This window comes from Pholcus phalangioides, unplaced genomic scaffold, assembly GCF_987345545.1.
Source record: "Pholcus phalangioides strain wild (caught in Gottingen) unplaced genomic scaffold, Ppha-v1.0 ptg000017l_1, whole genome shotgun sequence".
NCBI classification, from domain to species: domain Eukaryota; kingdom Metazoa; phylum Arthropoda; class Arachnida; order Araneae; family Pholcidae; genus Pholcus; species Pholcus phalangioides.
Genome location: NW_028301610.1, coordinates 43,948,644 through 43,961,267, shown reverse-complemented (window position 1 = coordinate 43,961,267; position 12,624 = coordinate 43,948,644). Strand labels below are relative to the sequence as shown.

Here is a 12,624-nt window from a genome sequence, read left to right as displayed (position 1 = left end):
TATTTAAATTCCTAAAATTTCATGTTTAACTGAGTTTCATATCAGCTGTCAACGATTAAGCAAGAGCATGAATAATATTCAGTAGAGTCTTGAAGGTTGAGTCCAGCTCCAGGCCCTAATTATTGAAGTTTTTTTACCGTTCTTTCTTATTAACTGGATTTTGTTTCTTCCGAGGATGTGTCATTTTATTTTATTAGTGGTGATTTATTTGAGTGCTTTATTGTTAAAAGTATTCTCTTGCGGAAGGGATGAAAGTCGAAAACGAGGGCCTAACCCTTTAAACGGGTTTTAAGAGGTTTTTCTGAACCGTATTATAATGGCCATAGTGGAAATCACTAAACCTTCTAGAAATTGCCGCCTATTTTCAAGAAACATATTTTTTCCGATTGCATGAGCTGATAAATACTTTCGCCCAACGCAAAATAATAATAATAAGCAAAGAAGAAGAAAAAACACGATAGTTTTCAGCTATTTTGCTGTATGTATAATCGTATACTATCCCAAATGGAAAACAAAAACACACATCCTTTCTCTCCCCTCCTCTTATCAGACTTTGAACAAAAGCTGACTCCGCCCACTGGTAGTTGAAAAACACGATAGTTTTCAGCTATTTTGCTGTATGTATAATCGTATACTATCCCGAATGGAAAACAAAAACACACATCCTTTCTCTCCCCTCCTCTTATCAGACTTTGAACAAAAGCTGACTCCGCCCACTGGTAGTTGAAAAACACGATAGTTTTCAGCTATTTTGCTGCATGTATAATCGTATACTATCCCGAAGGGAAAACAAAAACACACATCCTTTCTCTCCCCTCCTCTTATCAGACTTTGAACAAAAGCTGACTCCGCCCACTGGTAGTTGATTGACAAGACGGAGAGGGTAAAGAAAAATATGGTATCAGGAAAAACTCTTTGTACAGAGTTAGCTGGGCTCAGGATTGCCGCGCGCGCGCGAAATAAGAGGGTTTTAAGATGACGAGATGATCGGGATTGCCACTCTAAGGGTTAAAAATGCTAAGGTCCTTTCTAGGCTTCCGGGCTCTCGTTCTGATAAACACGGTCCTGATCATATGCAGGTGAACTCATTGCTATATTACAACACTTCATCTTGACGATCAAAGATAACAATGAAAACAAAGAGAGAGAGAAGAACATTACATAATAATTTTTTCTATCTCTTATCCAACAAAATAACGTAATAAGGCAACTATTCAAATATTTCACTTGACGTTCCAAACACTGATTACCATTCCTATTTACCATAATCAATTTTTATACTTCGAGCACTTGAATTAGCTTTTTCCCAACAAAATACGAGCACCTTTTAGACTCTCGATACTCGAGATGTTAGATTCATAAGCACCTTTTCGCATATTGTTACATTCATGCTGCTGTCGCGACAGCTATTCAATATTGAATCAGGTCTATAAATATCATATTTTAACTAAATCTTTGAAACAGCGATGATTTTTGATCAATAAATTTTTGTACCATATATTTTTTGATAATTTTATGGATTCATACAGACGTGAAATATTGTTGTGGCATCTACCGGGCATCTCCACCTGAATATAGATAGCATTAAAAAACCGGAAAGTAATATCTGTAAATCTTGGAACTCGTGTGTAGAAACTTCCTAGGTATTATAGAATCTTGTCAAACAAAGCAAAAGCAGTTCAGTTCAACCCTGGTTGATAATACATTTCTTTTTTGTGGGGTTCACCCCATGTGTTTGTGAGCATTGGCAATAACATAAAAATGACTTGGAAGGGGGGGGGGGAACTTTTCCATAACCTATAATTTGGTGTGCATAATAGGGCAGGAGAGCCTGAGAACCTGTATCAGTAACTACCTAAAAATAATGAGATTCACCCTCAGAAGTAAAAGAAAAAAAGCAAAAAATGGGAGGAACGCCTCCCGGTATTTTTACTTGAACCCTTAAGAAAAAAAAAGTAATATCTAGTATTATTTTATGTACCTGTGTATGTATGGTTTTTTTTTTCTTTCTTTTCGAGCTCTGCTTTGTAAAGGATTCTGTAATTGATTTCATATAGGGTTTAGTACTATATGGAATTTCCGGGGTTGGTGTGATGGACGCGAAAAAAGATTGCAGTGGCGGCGTCCATGTCTGAGATGGTAGATATTTCCTACGTGATTATGAACAGTTTTACCCCCAGGAGGTGAAGAGAGTCAGACATCGGGTCTCGTAATTAACCCTTTGAGTTATGGTTTCGAAAGTGATAAGACCATGCACGGCATTAATCATTGCACTCGTTGACATCTCGTAGTGTATTTCTGCACGCACTATATTTCTGGCATTTAATTCACGTGAGGCTATTCACTATCCTTATAGATCAGTGTTTCTCAACCTATGGTCCGCGGGATAGCATTTGCTCCGCAGGCAGACTTGATAATTTACTTCCACAAATCAATTTTACAATTGTTCAATAAATTGATGTAATTGATATTGGGTATAATATCGTTTTGGGTTCAAATATAAATTACGGGTTCATACTTGGCATTACTATATCTCATCAAGGAAAATGCGGATAATTGGGACCCTAAATACGGGATATCACTGAATGTAGCCAAAAAATGCAATTTATTGCAAATTTGCTAAATATTGCAAAACTTGCTGAAATAAATGGCTGCTGCAAGTCGCAGTAAACAAAAATGTATTTCTTGGAAAAAAAAACCATTCATCATGACTTGGTGACCATATTTCATTAAGTAAAATACGAAAAGCTAAGATCTTTTAAATACGGCGTAATCGACATCATCGATTATTACCAAAAACGTTGCCATAAGTGTTGCCAAAACATGACCATAAACCAACAATTGTTGCTAAAATTGCTGAAAAATGTAAAACGCTTAGGAAATGGACTACTGGAAATCGCTGTAAACGTAAAAAATCACAACTATCATAATATAAGCTATAAAAATTATCAACATTCACGAGTTTAGTAAGCATTACAAATTATCAACATTCACGAGTTTGGTAAGCATTACAAATTAAAATAAGCTTCGTTGAAAAAAAAAACGGGACAAGCGTATAAAATAGTCGGAACAGCCAAAAATCTAGCCATTCTGGCAGCCCCGTAAAATACGGGACACCATCATGTTATAAGTTTGTGGTCCATGGAATTATTTCAGACATTTTTACTAGTTCTTAGATTCAGAAAAGTTGAGAAATACTGTTATAGATAATTTTTTTTATGTCAAAATCCTGTATCACGATTAATATTTACCCACTCTATTAGAAAAAATTCCTATTGTTATCGTATCGAACAATACATCTGATGTGACTCTGTCTGAAGCAAATAGAGTCTTTAATGCATTCTGAAGAAAAATAAACAATAATAGGCCTTACGAATGAAAACATCAGTATTTGGAACCACTTTCTACTATTTGTATAGATATATCAGAGAAGATAATGGGGCTTTAGCCATTTCCATCGGTTCTTTTTACTTTTGTCCCCAGCAGAAGTCATGAAGCCATGCCTCTTCCATGGCAGTTTGCCATCAATGCAAGAAGAGAATGGTCTAGGCCCAATAGACCTTACCGCGCCTACGTGATAATCTAAAAGTAAATTCGTCCCTTTTATCCTGTCTTAGAGATTGGGGAGGATTAATATAAGAGAAAAAGCCTCTTTCATGTCGTTTCGTGAGATGGATCACCTCTCTTTTCTGAGCTGGAATGGAATCAGAAGCGTATCGGTGATCATTCACTCTGATAGCATACTCACCGGAATCATTCTTTTTCCTTCATTCTTGGTTGAAAACACGTTCTCGAGGAATTAATTATCAGGTAACCCGTTCTCATTACACGGCACATGCATATCTTATAGATCTTTCCTTAGAAAAGAAGGATCATTAGACACGTTACTAGAGTAGCATTTTGCTGGGAAATCCATGAAGATTAATTAAGGTTACTGTACCATGTGTGTACCAAAATACAACAACTTATTCATCAAAATAAATGATCAATACAAGTCGAGAGAGAACATCGGTGACTTCAAATATCTTCAAATAATCTGTGAGTTAAGATTAAGTTCAATGTTCTAACAAATATACAGGGTGACGGCTCTTGGCCTCAAATTACTGGTGAGCCGTTGATCCTGGAAGCATACTTCCAATTAAGTGTCAAATAATATGTAGGCCTCACATGCGTCATTCATATTGCAAGATGCTGTACAGTTATAATAAAATTTAAAAAAAAGATTAACTGTTTGTACGAAAAATTTGTCCTATAAAAGCCAATTAAAAAGTAGTTGCTCTGTTTTTCCTGAGGCCAACAAAAATTTCAAGTTTTTAACAGCAATGTTCGCTGAGATATTTGAATTCAAAAATCACTGAAATTAAGAAAAAAGACCAGCATAAACTAACGGACAAGCTCATTACGCTGTTCTTTCCCTTCTTTTCAGCGAATCTTCGGAATTCAAATATTCTCAATCTCAACAAATATTGAACTTAGAAACCATGGACTTTTTCTTTGCTAACCTCAATAGAGACAGCACAACAACTTTCTAATTTGGTCTTTTAGGACAGGGTGCCCATATAAAACGTCTATTTTTTCTATTTCAATAACTATACAACCCCTTGCAATATGAATGACGTAATCTGAAGCCTACACGTTATTTGAATACTTTTTCTAAGCGGAATGATACCTAATTGTGTGTATTTCTTTAAGATCAATGTTTCGCCAGTAATTTTAGGCCAAGAGTCTTAAGGCATCACCCTGTAGTTAACTGTTTGAACATTATATTTGATGAATTTAAACTCTAAAATCGGTTTCAAATAAAATTAATGTTTTCTAGAGGAGAAAAACTGTAATTTTCCATATTGTCAGAAGCATATCATTTTCTAGATTACGGAATTTTTGCTGTCATAGGTTATTTGGGCAACGTACCAACTTTTCACAGCTGTAATTTTTTTTAATCTATCCTCCTCTTTATGTGTGCACGCGTCAAGTTTTAAGCATTAATCATTGTAACATTCTGCCAGCAGTCAGGGCAGAAAGTCGCCTGATGGGTACTACTGCTGCTGCTGCTGCTACTACTGGAGCTTTGCTGGAAATAGGGCATGTCCTTCTCGTTGTTGCTACGAGGACGAGAAAACAAACATTGTTTCGGTATTTTTTTTTTAAAATAAAAACGATTGATCGGTCAGCAATGGTGAGAGAGAGAGAGAGAACTCATATATCCCTACAAGTTCTCGATATCGAAAGAGCATGAAACGTTTTTCAATACTTGACTCTACTTGCCAACGTGACTCAATCACGCGATACCGAAATTCAAAGAGAAGGGAGATAGGCACTCCTAAGGCCTAGTGGAACTTCAGTGATGACTCATCATCTGCAATGTATAAAGACACATCTTGATATATACATATCCTTCAGTTTAATCGCAAAGAAACGACGTCATCTATAAGTTTCCCAATTTCTTCGAAAATCGAATCGAGGCACGAATGTAATGGCATTATTTAATGGTCACTCATTTCACGCCCACATCTCTTCTTTGTGCCAATAGGCTAGGATTTTTCACGTGGCAAAAATACAGAAATTTAAGATGGAAAATGTTCTCGAGAAAAATAACAATATTCATTCCTTGCCCCTAGACTGGAGGCCTGTTAGCTTTCCCCGGGGCCATGACTTTCCGTATTTCCGTACTTCACAAATTCTCTATAATGAATATAGAATAGAATAGAATTTATTAACACAAACCATACAAAACGGGGGGGGGGAAGACAAAACATATTACAGTGGGATGGGGGGGGGGAAGAAATCAAATGCAAATATCCATAATAGACCCAAGAGATCTATATATGATCTGTCCAGGGTCCAACCACAAATAATTTTATCGATTGGCAAACACGGGCTATTGAAACACAATACACACAGCATCATAAATATACATAAATAATACAAGTTGATCAAACAGTAGGCCGCAGTACGAGGTAGGGTTATTATTTTCACCAGTAATGTTTCATTTCACAAAATAAAATGCAGTTAAACACATGGCAGATATTGGTGTTTCTTTAGATTGAGTTAACAGGAGTTAATGTAGTCTACAAGCAATTTTTTGAAGCGGTTTATGTTTCTTTCGAATTTTATATCATTACTTAATGTGTTATAAGATCTTGGTGCTAAATATAAAAATTGCCACACCCGTTTTAGACTAATTTTAAATCATGCTAAATATCTTCCGGCTAGGCCACATAGTAAAATTATTCAGAGCATACTTTCGCGGTTGCATAGTTCTTTCACGGTATCCTATATCAATGGTCTTGATCCAGGAGCCCATGGAGATAAAATGAATATTCTAAAGGGCCACGGATAAACATCAAATAGAAGTACGTCACAATAGGGGGACTGTTCATTTTAATCGTCATACTAAAAAAACAACAACGAGTAGGCAAATCGCATAGGAGCCTACTTGTAATATATTTTACTATATTTGTTTATATAGGGTGAAAACTTAAGTCCGTATCACCTCGAATAACTCGTAAACCAGAGATCTTCAACCTTTTTCCAGTCGCGAGCACTGTCTGTACCCTTTGTCAAAAGAAGAGCACCCTTACGGCAAGTTTAACATACGAATGCACGAAATGACGATGATTTCAATTCTTGAATACAATTCCTCCAAGGTGTTTAATTGTTACGCTGATCAAGTGCTCGTGAGCACGAAATCGGACACTAGTATCGAGCACTTTAGGTACCTCATTGAGCACCGTGGTGCTCGTGAGCAACGGGTTGAAGATGTCTGTCGTAAACAGTTGGCACTCTAAATTAAAAATGTTATTTATATAACGTGTCCATCAGAGATGTGTCATTTATTTTATTAAAGGCCGTTTACCTAGATTTCAATTTTTTTCTACGGTCTCCCGTCCTCTAACTTTCAATTAGAAAGTTGTTGCCCTATCTCTCTTGACGCAACAAACAAAATTCTATGTGTTAAAGTGCAATATTCGCTAAGATAGTTGAATTCAAAGTCATTGAAAATGTGAGAAAAAACAGCATATGATACGTAGAATGAGTTTGTCCGATAGTTCACGTGGTTCTTTTTCTCATTTTTAGCAATTTTTGAATACAAATATCTCAGAAATTGAAATATCTTGCTCTTAGAAACATGGATGCCTCAGGGCAACACATTTCTAATTAGGAGTCTTCAACCTTATTCTAGTCGCGAGCACTGCCGGTGCTCATCATCAAAAGAAATGAACCCTTACGGCAAGTTTGACATACGAATGCATATGAAATCAGGATGATTATATTTTTTGAATGCAATTGGTACAAGGTGTTCAATTGGAATGTGATGAAGGGCTCACGAGCACGAAGTCGGACACGAGCATCGAGCACTCTGGGTGCTTTAGGGAGCACCATGGTGCTCGCGAGCATCGGGTTGAAGATGCCTGCTGTATACTGATGGCGATTTTCAAACAATGGTACGGTAGTTTACTGAATATTTGTAATGCATCTTAAAAAAACACCTGTAGCAATTTTAAAATATATAAATCACAGCCTATATGTGTCTATAGACCGATAGTTCATTGGATATTGATCTTCAACTTGTTGCTCGAGAGCACCATTGTGCTCACTGAAGCAAATTTGCTCGACTGTTATATAGACTAAAGAGAAATATTTTTACAAAGATTCTAGTATTTTAGGCAGGACAATCACTGTTTTATCACAGTTGGTCGCAGTTATCTGGCCATTTTTTAACGTTGATAGCCAGGGAATGTTTTATTTTCTGGAGGCAATAGCAGCGTCATGAGTGGTACCAGTAGTCAATGAGCACTCTGCTTCAGTGAGCACTATCGTGCTCATGAACAATTGGTTGAAGGTCGTTATTATCGATTTTGTAATCTCGAGTTATCGATCGACCCCTGTAGGATAAGGTATCCCCATTCAGATTGCATGCAAGGACTAGCTTTATGCTAATTTGAGTTTTAGCCTATGCAAGAGTTTCTACATTTGGGCTCTTCTACTGATGGACATAAACGATGCGCATAAATCCAAATCAGTTGAAAATCCCTATCGTAGAGCCTTAAATTATTTGGCGTCTTGCTTATACACGCACCAAAAGGCAGAAAGACCTGATTATACAGGGTGTCCTGTAAGTGCTACTGCAGACTTTATCTCATCAATCGTTCATCGTAGGAATATGATTCTAATTCAAACAAATGCTCAAAAGGCATTCAAAAGTTACCCTATACCAGTTTTGAGAGTGAAGATATAGTATGCCACAAAATAAAAAAAAAATCTAAATTTTTATACGGTCCCCATGAACTAACTTCCAATTACATTGTTGCCCTGTATTTCTTGAGACCAACAGAAAAATTCCATGTTCCTAAGTGTAATATTCGCTAAGATATTGTGGGAATTCAAAAATCGGAAAAAAAAGTTATGAAAGAACAGCAAACAGTAACGCAACGCTCCCTTTCTTTCATTTTTGTTGTCCTTTCCCAACACGAATTTTTTTTTCCCCGATTTTTGGATTCGAATATATCAGGGAATACTGGAATTTGGAAAAATTTTTGGAATTATTTATTAAATTATTATTTATTATTAATTACTTGGAATTTTTTTTTTTTTTTGTTGGCCTCGGGAGAGACAGGGCAGCAACTTTCTAATTGGAAGTTAGAGGGCAGAGGCAGGGACATCTTGAAAACATCATGGGACCACGGGCCAAGTGATTTTTCTGTGGCCCTGCCTGGCGAATTCACGAAAAGTTCAACCACTTCTCATTTTTCTGAGGCCCCCGAGCCGTGCCCGGGTTGGCCCATGCTTTAAGATAGCGCTAGACAGAGGAACCGTATAAAAATTTACATTTTATATTTTGTTACACATTGTATTTTCACTCTCAAAACCGGTACAGGGTAATTTTTAAACGCCTCTTGTGCATTTTTTAAGCTGAAACTATACCTACCTCTACGACGGACAGTTGATAATATAAAGGCCGCATTAGCACTAATAGGCAATTTGTGTATTATAATAAATTATACAATAAATAAAGCGACAGTTTAATATAAAACTCATGGGATTTATTACATACCAAAACCTCTTCTTTCGCGGCATACTATTGTATGCAGTGGAACCTCGTTTATACGAGACTGGGTCAGAACGTCGTACAAATGTGTAAGTCGAATAACTGAGACTTTTAAGAAAATGACTTCTCCCCCTACAGACATACAAAATATTATAAAAATTCAAGGTGTTTAATGGCATCTCCAATTCTGTTATTAATTATAATATAATCTTAATCATACTTGGGAAAAAAAAATTAAGTCGTATATCAAATCACTTAAAGAAATCAAATTTAGAACATTACCTTTGGGACACGAGATTATGTAAAAAATTGCCTCAAAGTCTTCCCGACTTGGGAAAATTTCCTCTCTCGGACTCTCATGTTTTTGGCAGCAGATGATTTGCAACCAGCAGCTTCGTCTTTGATTTTGCATTTGACATTTCTCTGCTTCATAATCGTTTTCAAAGTTGACAGGGATATTCAACTGTTTCGTGAGATCAACTTTTCGTCATTAATTTGAAATTCTTGTCGAATTCTTCCAATTTTCCAGTTTCTTTTAGAGAAAGCGGTTTTCGTATTCTCGACATTACGAACGGTGGATTTGGCACACCCAGCAAGCAAACCACTACACGTACATAAACAAATCACTTAAGCTTCCACTCTAGAATGGCCATAAGCCTGTTCATTGGCTATTTTCGTATACGTCAGCAATCACCCTAAAATTTATGGCTTTAACGATGGGACTATGCAAGAAGAACTATTGCATCAACGCGTTTTCACTGCATACAAAAATTGTGCGCGTTTGATGAACGCAAATGACGTTTTTTCCGTAAGATTTGGAGTTCGAGTGAAAACGTCGGATAATTGAGGTTTAGCGTCGGATAAATGAATTATTTAAAGTGTATAGGAACGATATGCGAAGGCAACGTCGTATAAACGTGAAAACCATGTAACTGAGCGACGTATCAACGAGGTTTCACTGTAGTTCAGGCTGGAGTGCTAAAGATATACAGGGTGTCCTGAAAGTCCTAATTCGGCCTCATCACACTAAGTCCCTCATCAACCGTTTGTCGTTGAGGTATGATTTTAGTTTCAAAAATGCTCGAAATGTTTTCAATAATTACCCTGTATCAGTTTTGAGAGTGAAAATGTGTCACAAAATAAAAATCTAAATTTTTATGTGGTTCCCTCTGTATTCTAACATCCAATTAGGAAGTTTTTGCCCTGTCTTAAATGTCAGCAAATATTCCCATTAAACTGTAATATTCGCTGAGATATTTGAATTCAAAAATCGGAGGAAAGTTGCTAAAGAACAACATAAACTAATGGACAACGATTCTTTCCCTCTTTTATGCTGTTCTTTCCAAACTTTTCTCCGATTTTTAAATTCAAAAATATCACAGCGAATATTGCACTTAGAAACATGGAATGTTTTCTGTTGGCCTCTTGAGATACAGGGCAACGACTTTCTAACTAAAAGCTAGAGGACGTTGGGGACTGCATAAAAATTTAGAATTTTTTATTTTATGGCGCTGCATTTTCACTCGCAAAACTGGTATCGTGTGATTTCTGAACACATTTTGAGAATTTTCAAATTGGAACTACCGTCAGTTCCCCTTTAACATTTTCACGCTTATTATGACATGTGTTCGTTTTTCCAACTTAAACTACAGTGGATCCCGCTTATAACGTTTTCAAAAAAACCATCATAAAAAAAACATTGTGAGCGGGAAAACGCTTCAAATGGTAAATTTTATTGAGAACTAGTTGGAGTTTTTTGGGACCACAGAAATAAATCGTACTAAGCGGGAAAACGTTCGAAGTGAGAACGTTGTAAGCGGGATCGGCTGTAATCTTCACACGCCGTACGTGTTAATAAGAAAAGACATTAAAAAATAACTTAATACTTTGATTCCCATTTCATGATCAGACTTCTTGTCACGATATACTAAAATGAAACGAGTGATTGCATCGTATTTTAGTGAATGGGGGGGGCTTGCGTGGAATAAAGTTGGATGGAGAGCAGTGCCACACCCGAGGAATCTGCAGCAGCATTCTCCCTGTTCTCATGCATTCCGTGATCTCTTATACTGATGATCTTTATGATTGATTGAGGGTTTCCTCTCTGATCCATATTCCCTCCTCTCTCTTGCCCTGAAAAAGTGTAAAAAAAACAGAAAACGGCAGTGAGAGAGAGAGAGAGAGTGTCAGAGAGGAAGATGGGAAAAATTTTCTCCTCTTCGTTGAGGTCTTGCTGGAAGTGTTCGACAAGACTGTAATTTTCTTCGACTGGCCTTTCCTGGAACTAAAATATACCAAAGTATAATATTGCATTTTTTTTTTCTTATCCACAGATAGGCTATCTTTTAATGAAAGAGTCTCTCTCTTTGTTATTGTCATGTTGCTTTTGGTCTTGGCGCTTTCTGGACAATATTGAGGGTAATAGGCGTTAATGAATCCGATTCTGAGAAAAAGTTGGATCTATTTATTTGAGGTGTTAATTGTGGGATATAATTATCTTTCACTTTTTATCTTGTTTTTTTTTTTTTTTTGAGTAACCCAGATCGTTCGTCAGAGGCGCATTTATGGTTTTACCTCTTGTGGGGCTACATGGAATTTTGCTGCCCTTCTTCATTCTAGTCTGATTTTCTTGACGTCTCTTTCCCCGATTTCGCCACCCTGTGCTGCAACCCGCTTGACTTCCCCGCTCTCCCACTCCTGCGAGTACACCTGTGTCTAATTCTGGTCACTCACATGCTTGCACACAGTTTCGGCCAATGTTTTGCTTGTTCAATGACGTGGTTCCTTGCTTTATAGGTCGTTCTTTTGATCATTTGCGCGTTTACACACATCTTTAGCTCGCTCTCTTTTGTTCATTCGCATGCTTGCACGTGCTCTAGGTACCTCACTGACGTGGTACCTCGCTCTGTAGGTTACTCTTTTGTCCTTTAAAATGCTTGCATATTGTCTAGGTACGTCACTGACGTGGTACCTCGCTCTGTAGGTTACTCTTTTGTTCTTTCAAATGCTTGCTCACGTTCCAAGTCACTATTTTGCCCACTCATGTGCTTGCAATTTCCCTATGTCACTGTTTTGGTCATTCACTGACCTAGTTTCTTACTGTCTCGCCAACAGGGCAGTCTTTAAGATCATTAAGAACCCTCGGGTAAAATAATATTTTTGAGGCCCTACCTGGCTAGAAATGATTGTCCGGAGCAATTTACACGCTTACTCTCGAAAATTTTAACCGGATCTCATTTCTATGAGCTCCCCCCCCCCCATGCTCTTGAGGCCCATGTGTCAAGGCGGCACTGCTGGGCAGAGGTGGTGGATTTATTTAAGGTTATACAAATTTTGCCGCCCCTCTGAATTTGCCGCCCTGGGCTATTGCGTATTCACCCTTGTGAATACGCAACTTTCGTTGGTTCGACAGGTATTCTACTGTGAAAGTTCATCCAGTCAATCTTGAGTACGTAATTCTATAGACATATTCTGAGACTGAAAAATATGTGTCGCCGCATATTTTTTTAAAACAAAACTATTCTATAGTAAAGTTGGTTTGTTGTCACCTTAACAAATATTCTTGTGGCTAGATT

At 37.2% G+C, this 12,624-nt stretch overlaps 1 protein-coding gene across 4 annotated transcripts in view; it reads left to right on the top strand.

Annotated features, from left to right (window-relative positions):
* The window catches only part of LOC149073494 (homeobox protein Hox-B4-like), a 164,872-nt gene that overhangs the window by 19,198 nt on the left and 133,050 nt on the right, over positions 1-12,624 (top strand). The window lies entirely within an intron of this gene.